Below are 16,165 nucleotides of genomic sequence, written 5' to 3'. Positions count from 1 at the left end.
ACACTTAAGACAAACCCCACTCCGGGCTGAACACAACACAGAGTAACTTTCCCCCAACGCAGATTCAACCGTGAGCCTTGAATGCCTTGAAAAACCCAGAGGGAGGTAAGGAAAGAAGAGTTCTAGAAAGTAAAGACATGGAGCAATGAAACCAAAGTCCTGATTACAGATGGCGGCATCCTCGGTGAGGGTCTGTGTGAAAAGCGCCTTCGGGCTGTTGTGCTGGAAGGGAACTACCACATACCTTTTGCATTTTTCCGGAAATCCTCTGCTAGTGCACCCTCCACAACCCTCCCTCCCTTCTGACAGTTCTAACAAGGGTTTCCTCTTCCCAAAACAGCACAACTGCTGGGCTCTCCCTCCCACCAGCCCCTCCTCACACAAACCCAGAAAGTCCTTCTTGAGAGCTGACACCCTTATTCTCCTGGGGAGAGCGCCCAAGGCCTCCTAAGAGATTCCCTGTAACAGGGAGTACAAGCCCTGAAATCCTTTCCTGAGAGTTTCAATATTGGGGAAGGAAGGAAACTAGGATTTAGAAGAATTGAAGAAAGCTACTGAGAAGGGCCACCTGCACTCTGAGAGTAAGTTCTTGAGTGGCCCCTCTAAACCATCTCTTCTAACCTCCACGTGAGGAGCTTCATGACATCCCTCTCCCCATTCGACCCTTCATGCCGTATCCCATACCTGAAGGTGATTTTCACAGCAGTCCTCCCAGGGCAGGAGCAGAAACAGAGCATGAAGCTCATCAGGCCATCATTAGGATTAAATCGGGAAGCCTCGGGGGTACAAAGGTGAAGCTGCAGGCTGCAGCTGTCCTGGGACTTGCTATCACCTGCAGGTGGTGGTTTCTGCATGGCCAAGTCCTGCCCTAGACACATCCTTTCTTTCAAAGGCCCAAGGTATATGGTATATAGAGACAGACACACACACATACACAATCCTTCATGAATTTCATGAATGAGATTTTTTTTAAGATTCATTTCTCCCCCGCCTTGTTCTTTTGTGCTCACTGTCTGCTCTCTGTGTCCGTTTGCTGTGTGTTCTTCTGTGTCTGCTTGATTTCTCATTAGGCTGCTCCAGGAACTGATCCTGGGACCTTCCAGAGTGGGAGACACGCACTCAATCTCTTGTGCCACCTCAGCTCCCTGGTCTGCTGCTTCTCCTATTGTCTCTCCTCTGTGTCTCTTTTTGTTGTGTCATCTTGCTTTGCCAGCTCTCTGCATGGGCCAGCATGCTGTGCAGGCCAGCTTGCCTTCACCAGGAGGTCCCAGGAATCGAACCCTGGACCTCCTATATATGGTAGATGGGAGCCCACTCACTTGAGCCACATCTGATTCCCATGAATGAGATTTGATGGAACTTCAAAGAACAGGAATAACAACACCTTACACTTGCACAGAACTTTCTAACTTGATCAAATACTTTTGCATATATTGCCATATTGTTTCACTCCAAAACCATCAGGTAGATTGGTAAGGTATTACTTATTAACCCTATTTGATAGGTGAGGAAATTAAAACTTCCAATAAATTGTGCTGGTCTGAATCAAAACTAGACTCCTGGTCTGATGACATCCATTTTACCTTGCCCCCAATATACTTCATTTAATGACCTTCTATAATTTGGAATATAAACTTTCCATGTTTTATAAATCCATCTGTCTTCATTTCCTAGGGCTGCCGTAATAAAGTGCCACAAACCGGGTGACTGAAAACAACAGAAAGGTATTGTCTCACAGTCCTGGAGGCTGGCAGTCAAAACCAAGGTGCCAGGAGGGCCCTGCTTCTTTGAAAACCTGCAGAAAAACATCCTTCCTCACCTCTCCCAGCTTTTGCTGAATGCCAGCCATCCTTGGCATTCTTTGGTTTGCAGCTACAGCACTTGACACTCTGCCTCCAGCTTCAAATGAACTTCTACCCCCTTTTGTCCAAATTTCCCTCTCATTGTAAGGATACCAATGTGGCCTCATCTTAACCAATCACATCTTCAAAGACCTTATTTCCAAATGAGGTCCTGTTCAAGGACTAGGGGTTAGGACTTGAGCGTGTGTTTGGGGAAAATGCAATTCAACCCATAACAGCATCTTGGGAATTATTTTTGCTGACGATACCCCCCAGATAGCCTTTTATCTCTATAATTAAAATCAAAATGGAAATGGGCAACAAAGATCTGAATGTCACCCATCTTCAAGTAACTATTTGATCTATTATTTTCAACCCTACCTGTATATTACATAGATCTTTTCTAATACATCAATCCCTGACCAATTACAGCAGACTCTCTGGGACAGACAAGGCAAAGTATTTTTCAAAGCCCCACATGGCATTTTAATGTGCAACCATGAACTTAGATTGCATGGGAGTATGCAGCCTCATCCAATGGACCACATGGTGCCAGATCATTTTGCCTGTAAGAATGTGTGTGTTCTATTTATTCAATCCAGTGTCCCCAAGTCTACCAGCTAGGGGATGCCCTTTTCACTAATATCCAAAGAAAATGACAAGCCCCCGTGTAATACATGGTGAGAAGTCCAATATCCTGCCCCCATATTTTTGAGGAATCGTGTTCTCCTGGTTCATCTCACTCAAAATTCCTACTACTGCTGATTTCCTGATCCTATTGACCATCTTGCCTCCTGCAGTTGTTACCTGTTTCCACATCCTGCCCTCTCAATTTTGGACACCACTTTCCCAACCTTTTCAATTCCCCAAGCAGCATTATCATCACTACTGCCTGGGGACAAAACTTGCACTAAAAGCTGAGTTTCGCTAGAAGACTACAGCTCCTAAAGAAAAATTGACCTTGAATATTAGGCATCATCATTCATGAAGTTTCTCAGCCCTGCCATAGGGAATTCCCACTGGCTGGTTTTTTTCCCTTAGTCATGAATAGTTTTCTGAGTTGCTGTATTCAACTAGATTTTTCTACCATCTATTCTTTTCCCATAATTTCAGAGTTTCTCAACACCTTTCTACCAAGTTGCTACCTAAGAAAGCTCACATTTCTTCAATTTTATTACGCAAAGCAATTTGGCACTGTTTTTTAATTATTATTATTATTATTATTCATTCCCCACATTATTGTTTTGCACTCACTGTGTGCTCTCTGTGTCTGCTCATCTTCTCTTTAGGAGGCACCAGAAACTAAACCCAAGATCTTCCACGTGGTAGGTGGGAGCGCAATCACTTGAGCCACATCCACTTCCCAATTTGGCACTTTTGGCTCCCTCTTTTCCTTTAGAGATGTGGGAGGGAGGAGGAGGGATGGTTTGCAGAATCTCTTCTCCCAGGGCAGTTCTGCAAAGTCAGACACAGAGCTGAGTACTTTCTCACAACAAGACCATGAGACAGGGGATAAGAATCCAACAGCATATCAAACACAAGAATCCAACAGCATATCAAAAGAATTAGACACCATAACCAAGTGGGATTTATTCCTATTATGCAAGGGTGATTCAACATAAGAAAATCAACTAACATAATGCACCACATTAACAAATTGAAGGGAAAACTACATGATCATCCCAATCGATACAGAAACAGCATTTGACAAAATCCAGCATCCTGTCTTGATAAAAAACACTTTGAAAGATAGGAATAGAAGGAAAATTCCTCAATATGATAAAGGGCATATCTGAAAAACCCAAAGCCAACATTATGTAGATTGAATATAGACTTGCCACGTGACCCAGCCCTACCACTTTAGGGTATATACCCAGAAGAATTGAAAGGAGTGACACGAACAGACTTCTGCAGACAGGTGTTCATAGAGGTATTCACATTTGCCAAAAGATGGAAACAGCTCAGGTGTCCACCAACCAATGAATGGATAAACAAATTGTGGTATATGCATATGATGGAATCTTATGCAGTTATGATGCATAAGACAAGCATGAACCTGGAGGACATTGTGTTGAGTGAAGCAAGCCAGACACAGAAGGACAAATACTGTACAATTGTGCTATGAACTAGATATATTGTGTAAATTCATAGAGTTAATAACTAGAACATAGGTCACCAGGAAATAGAATGAGGTTAGAGAATGGAAAACTGAGGGTTAATCAGTGCAGTATTGGTTAAAAGAAAAAAAAAGGTTGTTTGCTAATCTTTGGAAATGAATAGAAAAAGTGAAAGCGCATCATAGTGTTTTAACTAGGAGAGCTAATAGATGGGTATGACAGTAGTTGAAAGGAAAGTCTGAGGTCATGGGTATCACTAAAGGAAAGCTAAAAAATGTTAACATGGGACTGTATAGTGCGGTCACCCCTCGGGCTGAAGTGTGGTTTGCTGGCCTGGCGAGGGGAGCGGCCGCGGTAGGCCTAATTCCGCTGCCCCCATAAAAGGGTGGTTGGTCGGACCCACCGCCACCCCTGAAGGAAGCTCGGCATGGGCGCAGAGTGCCCTACGGGTCTCCCCTTCTCGGCAGCCATGCTTCCGCGGCCGCCCCTCCTCCCGGATGGCGCCACACGATGCCTTGTGGGGCAGCACCCTTCTTCTTCCTTCTCCCTGCGCAGGCGCAGGGCAGAAAATTCCAGTCTGCCCTTTTCCCTCCCCCCGACAGCAGCAACAGCCAGGCGTGGGCGGGAAACTCAAGTCTGCCCTCCACCCCAGCAACAGCAGCCACCAATCCCTAAACCCTGCCCCTTCCCCCAGCAACAGCGACAGCCAATCCCTAACCACCACCCCTCCCCTGTCCAGTACCGCCCACTGACCTTTCGCCGGCAACCAATCAGAACAGGGCGTGGCTTCGACCAATCAGCCTTCCCCAGCCCCTATAAAACTGTTGCCTCTCCCTCAGTAAAGTGGACTTGCGTGTTTACCTTGTCTCCGCGGTAGTTCTTCTGCCATGCGCCCTCCAGTCCTGAGAGCCCCCGACAAGGGCCTGGCCTCCCTTGTCCCCAGTTCGTCGCCTGCTTCTCCGGGCGACCCCTTCGTCGCCTGCTTCTCCGGGCGACCCCTTCGTCGCCGGCTTCGCCGGGCGACCCCGTCAGCCAAACCGCGCAACCCCTGTGAGACCGATCCCTCGTCTGCTGCCGGACCGACCCCTCGTCCCAAGTGGGACCGACCCCTCGTCCCAAGCGGGACCGACCCCTCGTCCGCAGCCAGACCCCACCTCTACCGACCGAGCAAGCCGCTGCAGTATAGCACAGTGAAACCTCATGTGAAATATGAATATGGGTAACATTGCAGATGTAAGACTGTTTGTCTTTGAAACTGAACAAATGTAGGTTAATATTAGAAGATGTTAATATCAGGCAAAAATACAACAAAAGCAAGCTATGGAGAGTAGTATATAGTGCTAGATCAATCTTCCAGTAAGGGTTAAAAAATAAAAGGAAATACTAAGGGAAAGAAACTAGACACAAGGTACTACAAATTGCTTGACTCCATCTTTAGAAAATGGAAATACAAAGAGAGGAGGGAGACAGAAACAGAATAGTAACTATGTATGGCAGGGGAAGCAGAGAAAGATTGAGTGGTGGCGAGTTTTTGTTTGTTTTTTATTATTATTAATACTGGAATAATGAAAGTGCTCTAATCATGATTGAATTGATGAATGCACAACTACGTGATTATATCAAACACCATTGATTGTATACTTTGGATGGATTGTATGCTTTATTAATATATATCAGTAAAATTGATTTGTTTTTAAAAAGATCTTTAAAAAGTAAAAGAAATAAAATAGTGGCTTTTGCACTGTCATGATTCCTCAGCAACTCCCACCCTGTTATAGGCTTCCTCAGTGGCCATCCAGGAAGCCTGCTTTTACAAGATAAACAGCTTCCCCCTCTGCTCCCTGTGTCCTCCCTGAGATCGCACCTCCATGACAGTGAGATACCAACTCCCCAATTCCCGCTCTTGCTTGACCAACCCCACATGCCCACCCATGTTACGTTATAAAGGCCGAGTCCCATGGCCCTGGGTAAACTTTGCTCTCTACCCTCTTGACTGAGTCTACACACCTGGTGTGTTTTCCTGGGAGACCCGGCAAGGCCAACCACCCTTCTCACTTCTGGACCTGTGAGTACTGATAAAACTCCTCTCAGACATTTCTGGTGTCACTCGTCTTGCCACACCTGTCTCTCCATATGAAGTTCCTTATAACTCATCTGTCCTTACCCAACATGAAGAAGGTTGGATTAGATAATCCCTAAAGTCCCCCCCTGGCTACAAGAGTCTATGATTCCATGTCTCTGCGATATCCAGAATGATGGGACTTAGGTTGGTTCATCTAGAACAATGGACTTGGCTCCATGGGCCTCCTTGGTAAACCGCTTTAAGAAGCCGAATGTTACCAAGGAAAATTACTGTTGACAAAACGGGCTGGCCAAGTTGGAATTTGCCCAGAAACCTCCTTTCCTTGGAAGGTAAGCACAGAAGCCAAGGGACCCACCCATAGACCATCACCAAGGTTGAGGATTCTTGCCGCATCGTCCATGCATCACCTTGCCAACACAACAGGAAATGTGATACTGACTCAGAGGCTAATCACCCCATCCAAACTCCCATACTCTGTGTTCCTTGGAACTTTTTTTACAAACATTCCATTACAGCCCAGTCCTGCTTATCTAAACTAAACATACCAGGCTCCACTCCCCCTCATAGAGAGGCAGAAAAATAAGGAGACAAACAAACTCATGGCTACTTTAACTTCTTTCTTCCTGAGCAAGGAAGAAGAGGCACAGAATAAAGCTGAAATGGGAGGAAGATGCTGCTGCAAATATTGAATGGAAGAACCAAGGAGGAAAAAGAACCACTAACTTTGGTTATCATTAAGTCAAGAAAAGAAATCAGTTGGGGAGAAATGAGCAGTGACCTTTCTGCTACCTATGTGTTCCATTAATTATGGAAGCTGATGGGTATCGTGTATGATTTGTCTAATAGAGCACATTTCTTAAGTGCGTACATACAAAGGCCTTAATCTCAGTATATAAATTGGTGCATGCCCCTATGGCAGTCTTCAAATGTAACATTCAGCACCTCGGTTTAGAATACGACAGAGACATTGAAATGAACCAAATGACCTTGAAAGAACCAAACATGTCAAATGTGAGGAGGAGAGTGTTTCAGATGCTTCTCTCTATAGCAAAGCTCAAAGGGGCTGAGGAGGTGGAAGCCCTATTACGCTTTCCCCTCTCTTTGTTTCACCACAGAACTTGGCTCAGAAATCACAGTCCTTCCGTCAAGTTCTTTACCAAGACCTTGAGTTCAATCAACACCACAAAGCAGGTCAAATAAACCCCCAGGATCACAAGTATTGAGCAGAGTTGTCCTTAAAAGCAGACCTTTGCTGCTTCCTCATTCCTCCCTCTGAGTTCCCACCAGGTCGGCTCCACAAGGCATGTCTGAGTTCCTCTAGAGCAGGGGTTCTTAACCAGAGATCCGTGAGCTTGAATTGAAATTTTAAAAAAAAACAAAACATTATTCTTGTGGGGACGTGTTGGTGTGGGTGTGATATATTTATTAATTAATACACAGGATAGTGTGGACTTAGTAAGGGGTCTGTGGTTTTCACCTGACTGGCAAAGGGGTCTGTAGAACAAAAAAGGGCTGAGAACCCCTGCACTAGAGCTAGTCTGGCCGTTTGGGTTTTCTCTCATGCTCTGTGGCACCGTTTTGCTCTGTGTTACATGCCTTCATGGGGTTTTCATGGTCTGCATTGTTTTTCTCCATTTCTCTTCTCCCTGACGATCAATAATTAACACCTAAAGTGCAGCAGGCACTTCTCATTTGTTTTCTAGACTCTGCAGAGCCTAGCACAAGACTTAGCATACAATAGGAAATCAATAAATATTTGATTCATTCGTCAAGTAAAGAGCAGCAATTTTTGTGGTCAGGTAAAGGGCAACAATTCGTTACAGACTCTGCTTATGTCAAGGAAAGGCTGGCACCAGTGTGGTTTTCTCTTACTCAGCACCACATCTAGTAGCAAAAATTGTTCCTATTTGTCCCACACTTCGTAGCAAAAAGGTTGTCCCCGCTGGCTCCTTCCCACACGGGTGGGAAGTGGGCTCCTCAGATGACAACTTCTCGAAGTGCATGGTTTCAGAAGGTCCACCTCACGGAGCACCCCGCAACCCCTCAAGCATTAGCTGGGGTGGCACCCGAGTTCACCGCCTCTGGCAAAACATGCAATGTCCGGGTAAAAGGGTGCTGTTTAAAAACCTGGATTTACTCACAGGTGAGAGTCGTAAGGGAGAATCTCTCGACTTGTTCTAGACAAAGGGGAAATCTTTTAAAGCAGACATGATCAGCTTCCTCACATGGGAAACGTGCCCACAATCTGGGGATGGATGGAGCCGTCTGTTCCTAGGTGGTGTGAGAGGCAGAATATCCCCTGTGGTGTAACCTAACACACACGCTGGAGGGAAAGGGCTCTTGGCAATCAGCTCGCCTCACCCTATGGGCCATAGAATCACTTTTTTTATAGCCCTTAAGGGAAAAGTAAGTCATAAAAGGGTAGCAGAGCCAAGGGGTCCTTAGATAGAGAAGTGCATGCAAAAGAGGTTGGTAACACTCCTTCATCCAAAGCTACAAACAGAATTCCAATTCTTCACACCTAACGAGGAGGGTCAGGACCAGCGCTTTTTAAACTGCTTTAATAGAAAATGTCAGAGCACTCCACACCTAGAAAATGTCAGAAATGCTTCGTGAAACTTTTGAAATTTTACATATAGAACTGTACCAGGTCTTCCTGTAAAAGGCATTTCTTCCGACGGTGCTGGACAACAACATTGAAAAAGTTTCGGCCTAGCCGTGGCAGGGGAGCTGGTGGGATCCCACGGCTCCCTCCTTCGCCTTCCCGGGTGGCGTCACGACGACGGGACAGCATTGTTCGTTTGGGGACAGAACAGGCCACGCCTGTGCTCTCAATCAAGCGTAAGGCCCGCATGTGGCCTGGGGCATCCCGCATCCCCACATCCAGGCCTGGGGCCAGCTCCTTAACCTCTAGGAGGCTTGGGGTCCTTCATCCGAAAGCGGCTCTGGTGCTTTCTGTAAAATTCCTGTTACTAGGTCAGCAGTTACCTGGCCAGCTCGGGAAGTCAGCAAGATAAACTCAAATGCTGCATCTCAAGGGCCCAGGTGAGTGCCTGGTAGATAGAGAGTCAATAAAGGTAACGTCTGCCCCATTCAAGCGCCCTGCTCTGTCTAGCGATTTGTGGGGCACTCTGCATTTCTCCCCCTTTCCTAGGAGAGTGTCAGGCAGCGGCACTAGATGCTGCTTAACACTCCACCCTGCTCATCTCCGGAAGCAGTGACTGATTCAAAACGAGGTGAGCCGATAACTGACTCAAGCTTTCTGAAATGCCTGTCTCAGATAACACATCGAACAAAAACTGGGTTTTATCAAAAACTGGGTTTTATCTTGCCTTGCACATGGTAGAGGCCTAAGAAACATGTTTCGATGGACGGACGGTTTCAGTGCCTTCGGGATTCAGGGTATTGGTAAAACATCTGTTTCCTATTTTAAGTAAAAACAAAAACAAAAAATTCTTCGGCATGCGCTCCATCTGCCTACACATTCCTTGTGATCAGGGAATTTCCATAGTGCCCAGGAAGGACTTTCAATAAATATTCACTAAAAAAGAGAGATCAAGAAAACACTTCGCTCTTCCCCTTTTTTGGCTCAGCTGTTTGACCCCGAAGGGTCAGGAGACTTTGAGTTTTGTCCTTTCCTGTGGAAACACTTCCACCGTCCCACAGCCCCACCCACGGCCTGTCTCCAGCTCTAGCTTTGAAAAGCGATTGTCCCAAATTCAAACACTCTGAGGGGAAGCAAGTCAGTGGTAGGTGGCTGCCTGCTGGGCCACCCAGCCCAGCAGGGTTTGTGTGGGGCTATTTCCTCTCAGAATATTCTAGTTCATTGCCAGCAACAGGGCTGCCTCTCGCAGCCGCTCTCTTGCTCTCTCTCTCTCTCCTGAAACATACCCCATCTCTCCAGCCAGAACACGTCTGCCTTTTACGTTTCCTCACGCTGTCATTTCCACACCTTGCACGCCTTGCCTGGGGCACTTCCCAGGGTCTGACTTTAAAAGACGCCCGTCCTCCCCTGGGGCCAAGCGTGAACACATCCCGGGCGTCCCTGTCCCCTTGGCCCTGACGCTCACCCGTAACCCAAGGCCTGGCCCACCCGCACGTTCCCAGTGCGTGGTCGAGTTGCGCTGAACAGACTTCTCCTCGCCACTTGAGTTGTTGGTTTGTGCCCAAAACCCAGTTCCAGCGCCCGCCTCTGTACCCCCTAGTATCCAGAGAAAGCATTTCTAATAGCAGGGAAGGAACGGAGGGGCCGGAGGACGCAAGAAGCTAGAGAGCACGCGGAGAAGCTTCCGTCGGCTCCCCGGCTGCACGTTAGGCCGCATCCACCTGTTTGCCCAAAGCTGCGCTGGGATCGAGGACTGGTTTTACCTGAAGAACAGCTCACGAAGGCTGCAGCTTTCACAGGCTTCCTGGATCTCAAGGGAGAACGACCCTGCTTTTCCGTTTTGAAGCCTTTTTACCATCACCTGAAAAAGCCTTTTATGAGGAAAGAGCAAATCTGTAGCCCGTAGTTGCCTTTTCCTCCCACCCTCGGTGTCTTCCATTCGGTTCTTTGGAGGCACGTTGAGCTGAGACCCTGCAGAGAGCACGGCGCCCTCAAGCCCCTGACTGCCCACCCTGTCCGCTCTGGGCCCCGTCCTTCTGCGGGCCGCCTGCAGGCTGCCCCAGAGGCCGCCGGTGTCCCCGATTTCACAGGACACGGCCGGGAAAGCCATGCTGGGCACCTGTCCGCCGCGGCTGAACCATGTTCGGATACATGTTCCCACGGCCGGGACAATGCCCAAGCTCCTTTCAGTTCTCACCCCTCTTGCTCCCCACCCTGCCCCTGCACCCCATCCCGCCCCTGCCCGTTTGGCCTGTGCTCTTCGTGATTACTGGCTGAGCCCCTCCCTGATGGACACAGGACAGCTGTCCCCCTCAAGTCCCCTCCTCGCCTGGGCGCTGAAGACATTTGCATGCGGTGAACCCTCCTGCCAGTCTCCTCACCAGGACCCCCCGGGGGTGATTGCTGCTTCCAAGAGCAGAACAGCCTGAGGGGTTGACACAGAAGACGTTTCCCACCTCCGGGATCCACCCCAGCGGTTATTTGAAGACCCCGAGTACTATATCCCACTGATTGTATCAGTCCCCACATGTCTCACACCTCCCTCCACAAAGCTCGCTGAGTGCTGCATCTAATACTCAAGTCTAATCCCACCGCCCCCTTGCTCACAACTCTTCAGTAATGCCCTGTTCATCTTGGAGATGACAGCTGAGCTTTTCCAGGTGGCTTTATAAGTTCCTCCAGGATTTGATTCTTCCCTCCCTGTCCATCCTCCCTTATACTCCTCCACTTATTTCTCCACCTTCTCCTTAGCTGTCGGTGCTTCTAAATGACTTGGAGCTAAGCAAACATGCTAGGTTCCTGCACACACCTCCAGAGGTGTTTTCTCTAGAGACCATCTACCCTCTAACTCATTCTCACTTTCCAAGCCAGTCAGATTTTCCAAGGACTTGCCTAATTTCATCCTGTTCCCCCAAGCCAGGACACATGCCAGATCATTCTTATCTTAGCTCCACTTCTTTAATTACCCAAGGTCATCAGAAGTTTGAGAGAAGTTCATTTTCTCCACTCAAAAAACCTTAGGGGATGCTGATCCGCAGGGTGGAGTCTGATAACGAAGAGGACCAGGTGGCACTCTGAACAAAGGCAGAGGAGCTGGGCTCTTGGTAACTTTATTGGAATGACTGGGTCAAACCTACCTGGAGTCCATACTATATGGAGACTTTTATATGTGTGTGTATATATATATATGTATATATATATACATATAAATATTTTTTAAAGGTACTTAGATTACATAAATGTTACATAAAAAATAAAGGGGATTCCCACATGCCCCGCACCCTACGCCTCCCACATTTGCCCACATTATCAACATCCTTCATTAGTGTGGTGCATTCATTTTAACTGATTATCACATTTTGGAGCATTGCCACTAAGCATGGATTATAGTTTACATTGTAGTTTATACTCTCTTCTGCACAATTTTGTAGGTTATGGCAAGATATATAATGACCTGTATCAGTTGTTGCAATGTCATTCAGGACAATTCACAAGACCCGAAAATGCCCCCACACTGTACCTGTTTTTCTCTCTCCCTGCCCTCAGACCCTTATATGGAGACTTTCCATTTCATCTGCCAACAAATTCCCTGTATTGTTTAAGCTTATTTGGATTGAGTTTTCTATCTCTTGCAACACAAAGTTTACTGATGCAGCAAAAATTGTTATTCTCCTTGAAATAAGCAGCTTTCCTTAGAACAATAAAATAATATAAACTTGTACTGACCAAGGGGACTCTGTAAATTGCAGTGCTGAATAGAGTTGGAGAGCTTGAAATCTACCCAAGATTTTGCCTCCAACTTCCTGGGGCCCTAAGTTCTCTTACTTTGTTTTTCTATCCGTACCAACTTATTAATTTACATCACAGTCAGTAGTAATAAAGTCTGCAAAGAGACTGCATTTCTTGACATGCTAAGGTGGACGGAGTGATACAAATAAGTTCTGAGCCACCTTGCATTTTTAGCATATGGCACCAACTGCGCAGACAGCCCTGATCTGCATATTGTTGACCATCTGGTGGAAAGTCACAGCTTGTGGATGGTAGACTGGTGAAGAGGGCTCTAAGTGGGTCAGACTGTCTACTGTGAAATCAGTCAAACCTTGATTTTCCAATTTTGTCACCACTTTTACTCTCTGGTTCAGATGGACTTCAGAATGAAGAAACGCAACTTCAGTACAATCAAACTTTATTTAATCAGCTCAGTATTTTCTTTTTAAGATTTATTTTTTATTTATTTCTCTCCCCTTCCCCCCTCCCCTTTTATTTATTTCTCTCCCCTTCCCCCCTCCCCCCATTGTCTGCTCTCTGTGTCCATTCACTGCATGTTCTTCTGTGACTGCTTCTATCCTTATCAGCGGCACAGGAATCTGTGCTTCTTTTTGTTGCATCATCCTGCTGCGTCAGCTCTCTGTGTGTGCGGCGCCATTCCTGGGCAGGCTGCACTTTCTTTCGCGCTGGGTGGCTCTCTTATGGGGCACACTTCTTGGGTGTGGGTCTCCCCTACAGGGCACACCCCTGTGTGGCAGGGCACTCCTTGAGCGTATCAGCACTGCACATGGGCCAGCTCCACATGGGTCAAGGAAGCCGGGGTATGAACCGTGGACCTCCGATGTGGTAGGTGAACGCCCTAACCGCTGGGCCAAGTCCGTTTCCTTAATCAGCTCAGTTTTGAACTCAAACCTGATCAGGGTGATGATGGAGACACCCCCTGGTGCTGCTGCTCAACCTCAGCCAAGGACAAGCCTGGCCGACGCACCTTTGGAAGTGCCTTCAGTGTCACAGCTCATCCTGGGCCAAGGCACAAGCCTGACCGAGGCAGCAATGGAAGCGCACAGCTCAGTGCTGCAGCTCGACATGCTGCTCAATGTTCCCTATTGCAGCTCAGCTCAGTGTCATGTTTCACAGCTGGACATTTGCTGTTGCAGCTAGGCTCAGCATGGGAGTTTCACTCAGTGTTCAGTCGGCTTGCAGCTCAGTGTTCAGCTTGGCTCACTGTTCGCAGCTTGATGTTCCTCTGACCAGGGCAAAGATGGAATGCACACTCAGGGCTTTGGAGCCCTCTTGATATAGAGGCTAGCTGTGTGACCACCCCTGGGAGTGGAGCTCCAGTTGTGATGTTCTGATTGGTCAATCACTGGTTCCAGGCAAAGATATCAGTTAGGGTTTGAAAAGTGGATTAGCATATTATGTAAATAGGGTAGCCTGACTGGGAGATGCTGATTGGCTGAGTATGAGAGCTGCTGATTGGCTAACTATTAATTAAAGCAATGGGTTCTATTGGTTGAAAACTCTCTTATCCTATTGGTTGACTCAGGATCCCTCTTCCTATTGGTTAGTTCAGGATCCCTCTGTCTAGGAGTCCCAGGCTCAGTTACCTGCTCCCTCCTTCACAACCCATGTAATTTTGCAGATAGCATTTCTCCTTGTCTGACACAGTTTACATTCACCCATCCTCTTGCTCTGCTTGATTTAGCCAAAATGAAAAGAACAGAGTGATGTCTACAGTGTTGAATGAAGACTTGGAATTCAGTTCTTCCAAAGACATTAACCTATGACAAATTAAGACTCACCAGCATTAACAAAATCTTGGAAGCAACACTATTAATTGTTCCTTTATGCATGCAGTGTCTTTCAAAAAATGTATCAATCACTTTCTATGTGCTTGACAGTGGGTGCCTTATATATAGAAAAACCTGAGATATTCTCTGGGTTGAGTTCCATAAACTATGGCTTGCAAATCAAATCTGCACATACACACCCATTTTTTGTAAATAATGTGTTATTGGAACCCAGCCTCACTCATTCTCCTCTGTGTTGTCTATGGCTGCTTTCCACCACCACAGTAGAGCTGAGTACTTACCACAGAAACCATATGGTCTGCAGAGATTAAAATATTTATTATCTGGCCGTTGACAAAAAAACTTTGCCAATCTCTGCTCTAGGCTGTTCCCCACAGCTAAACAGTCTGCTTATAATAATACCTTCCTTCCCTGAAGAGCTGTAGTGAAGTATGCTTCCCCAACTTTGGGTAATAGAGTCGCCAATATTAAAGTACTTTCCTAGAAAATAAGCAAGGGGAAAAATTTTTAACACATGAATTCAAATGAATTCATTTTGCGTTTCCAGAATTAACTGGTACCACAAATAAGATTCAGGCCCCTGAATCATCATGAACCATCATTATGATCCTCTTTGGGAGACCAGGCAACAATAAAAAATGATCCCAGCTGGTGTCAGTGAAAAACCAAGTTCAAATAATGTGATTCATTAACAAAGAAGAGAGGTTTGCTTTTTTTTCCCCCTCTGCCATCCTTTCCCCTGGTGCTCTTTACTTTTTGGAAGAAAGATCTGATTTTAAGAAACCATCACCTAGGACTGGAAAAGAAAAATAAATACCCGCCCATTTGTAAGTACAAATGTAGAGGTTGAAATCCAGAAATTCAGTCCCAGGTCTTGGTTTTTTCCTGTAGTAAGCTATGATGATCCAGATGTAAGTTTCTAGTCCTAATAGCCCCCATTCCCATTGTGCAATCGAGGCTTTCCTGAAGCTCTTTCCAGGTGCTTTACCATAACCACTTAGATTATTGTGCAGTAGAGTGGAAACAATCCATGCTTTTAAATTCAACAGATGCCTGTTTGAATTTGTTTTGTCACTAATAATGTGCCTAATATGGAAGAAAGTATTTAACTGCACTGGCCCTGGTTTTCCTCATCAGTATGAAAAACACGAATTCTTATTTTCTCAAGTACTGGTGGGACCAGAGGAGGTCACATGTGAAAGTATCTAACACAGTTGCAGGCACATAGTTACTTTTCCTTTCTTTTATTTTCAAAGATTTATTTTATTTATTTAATCCCCCCTCCCCCTCATTGTTTGCACTCACTGTCTGCTCTCTGTGTCCATTTGTCTTGTCCTCTCTGTCTGCTCATCTTCTCTTTAGGAGACACCAGGAACTGAACCTGGGACCTCCCATGTGGGTGAGAAGCGCTCAATCACTTGAGCCACCTCAATTCCCTCGTTTGTTTGAGCTTCTCAGTGTCTTTCCTCTTTATGTCTCTTGGTCTTATCATCTTGTTGCATCATCTTGCAGTGCCCATCTGTCCTGCCAGCTCGCTGTCTTGCTCATCTTCTCCAGGAGGCACCAGGAACTGAACCGGGGACCTCCCATATGGTAGGGTGGGAGCTCAATCACTTGAGCCACATCTACTTCCCCATATTTGCTTTTCAATAAATATAGATTATTTCTTTTGCTTTTGTTCTTCTATGCCTGAAAGTCTGAATGAGAAAAGCCTAACCTCCTAAGATGCTGAGTTTTTTCTGGGTGGAAGGGGAAAACAAAAGTTAAAAGTTGAGAAACACCAAGAAATTTCATTGTGTTCCAGGACTTTCTCCTTCCCATTATCTCCACTCCCAAACCCAAGACTAAAGATGAGAACAGGTTCCTATTTCTAAATGAACACAATGCCACAGGCATCAATCAGCAGTAACCACTAATGGGAACTTGGCCCCCAGCCCCCT

At 46.3% G+C, this 16,165-nt stretch overlaps 1 long non-coding RNA gene across 1 annotated transcript; it reads left to right on the top strand.

The window, feature by feature from the left end:
* The first annotated feature begins 351 nt into the window (after positions 1 to 351).
* On the top strand, positions 352 to 5,696 carry LOC131275337 (uncharacterized). Its single transcript, XR_009182770.1, has 2 exons — positions 352 to 581; positions 1,675 to 5,696. It is a non-coding gene; the product is annotated as an uncharacterized lncRNA (long non-coding RNA).
* Positions 5,697 to 16,165: the final 10,469 nt, after the last annotated feature.

This window comes from Dasypus novemcinctus, chromosome 22 (assembly GCF_030445035.2).
Source record: "Dasypus novemcinctus isolate mDasNov1 chromosome 22, mDasNov1.1.hap2, whole genome shotgun sequence".
Taxonomy (NCBI): domain Eukaryota; kingdom Metazoa; phylum Chordata; class Mammalia; order Cingulata; family Dasypodidae; genus Dasypus; species Dasypus novemcinctus.
The sequence above is the reverse complement of the archived record's forward strand: the minus strand, read 5'-3'. Positions and strand labels throughout refer to the sequence as shown.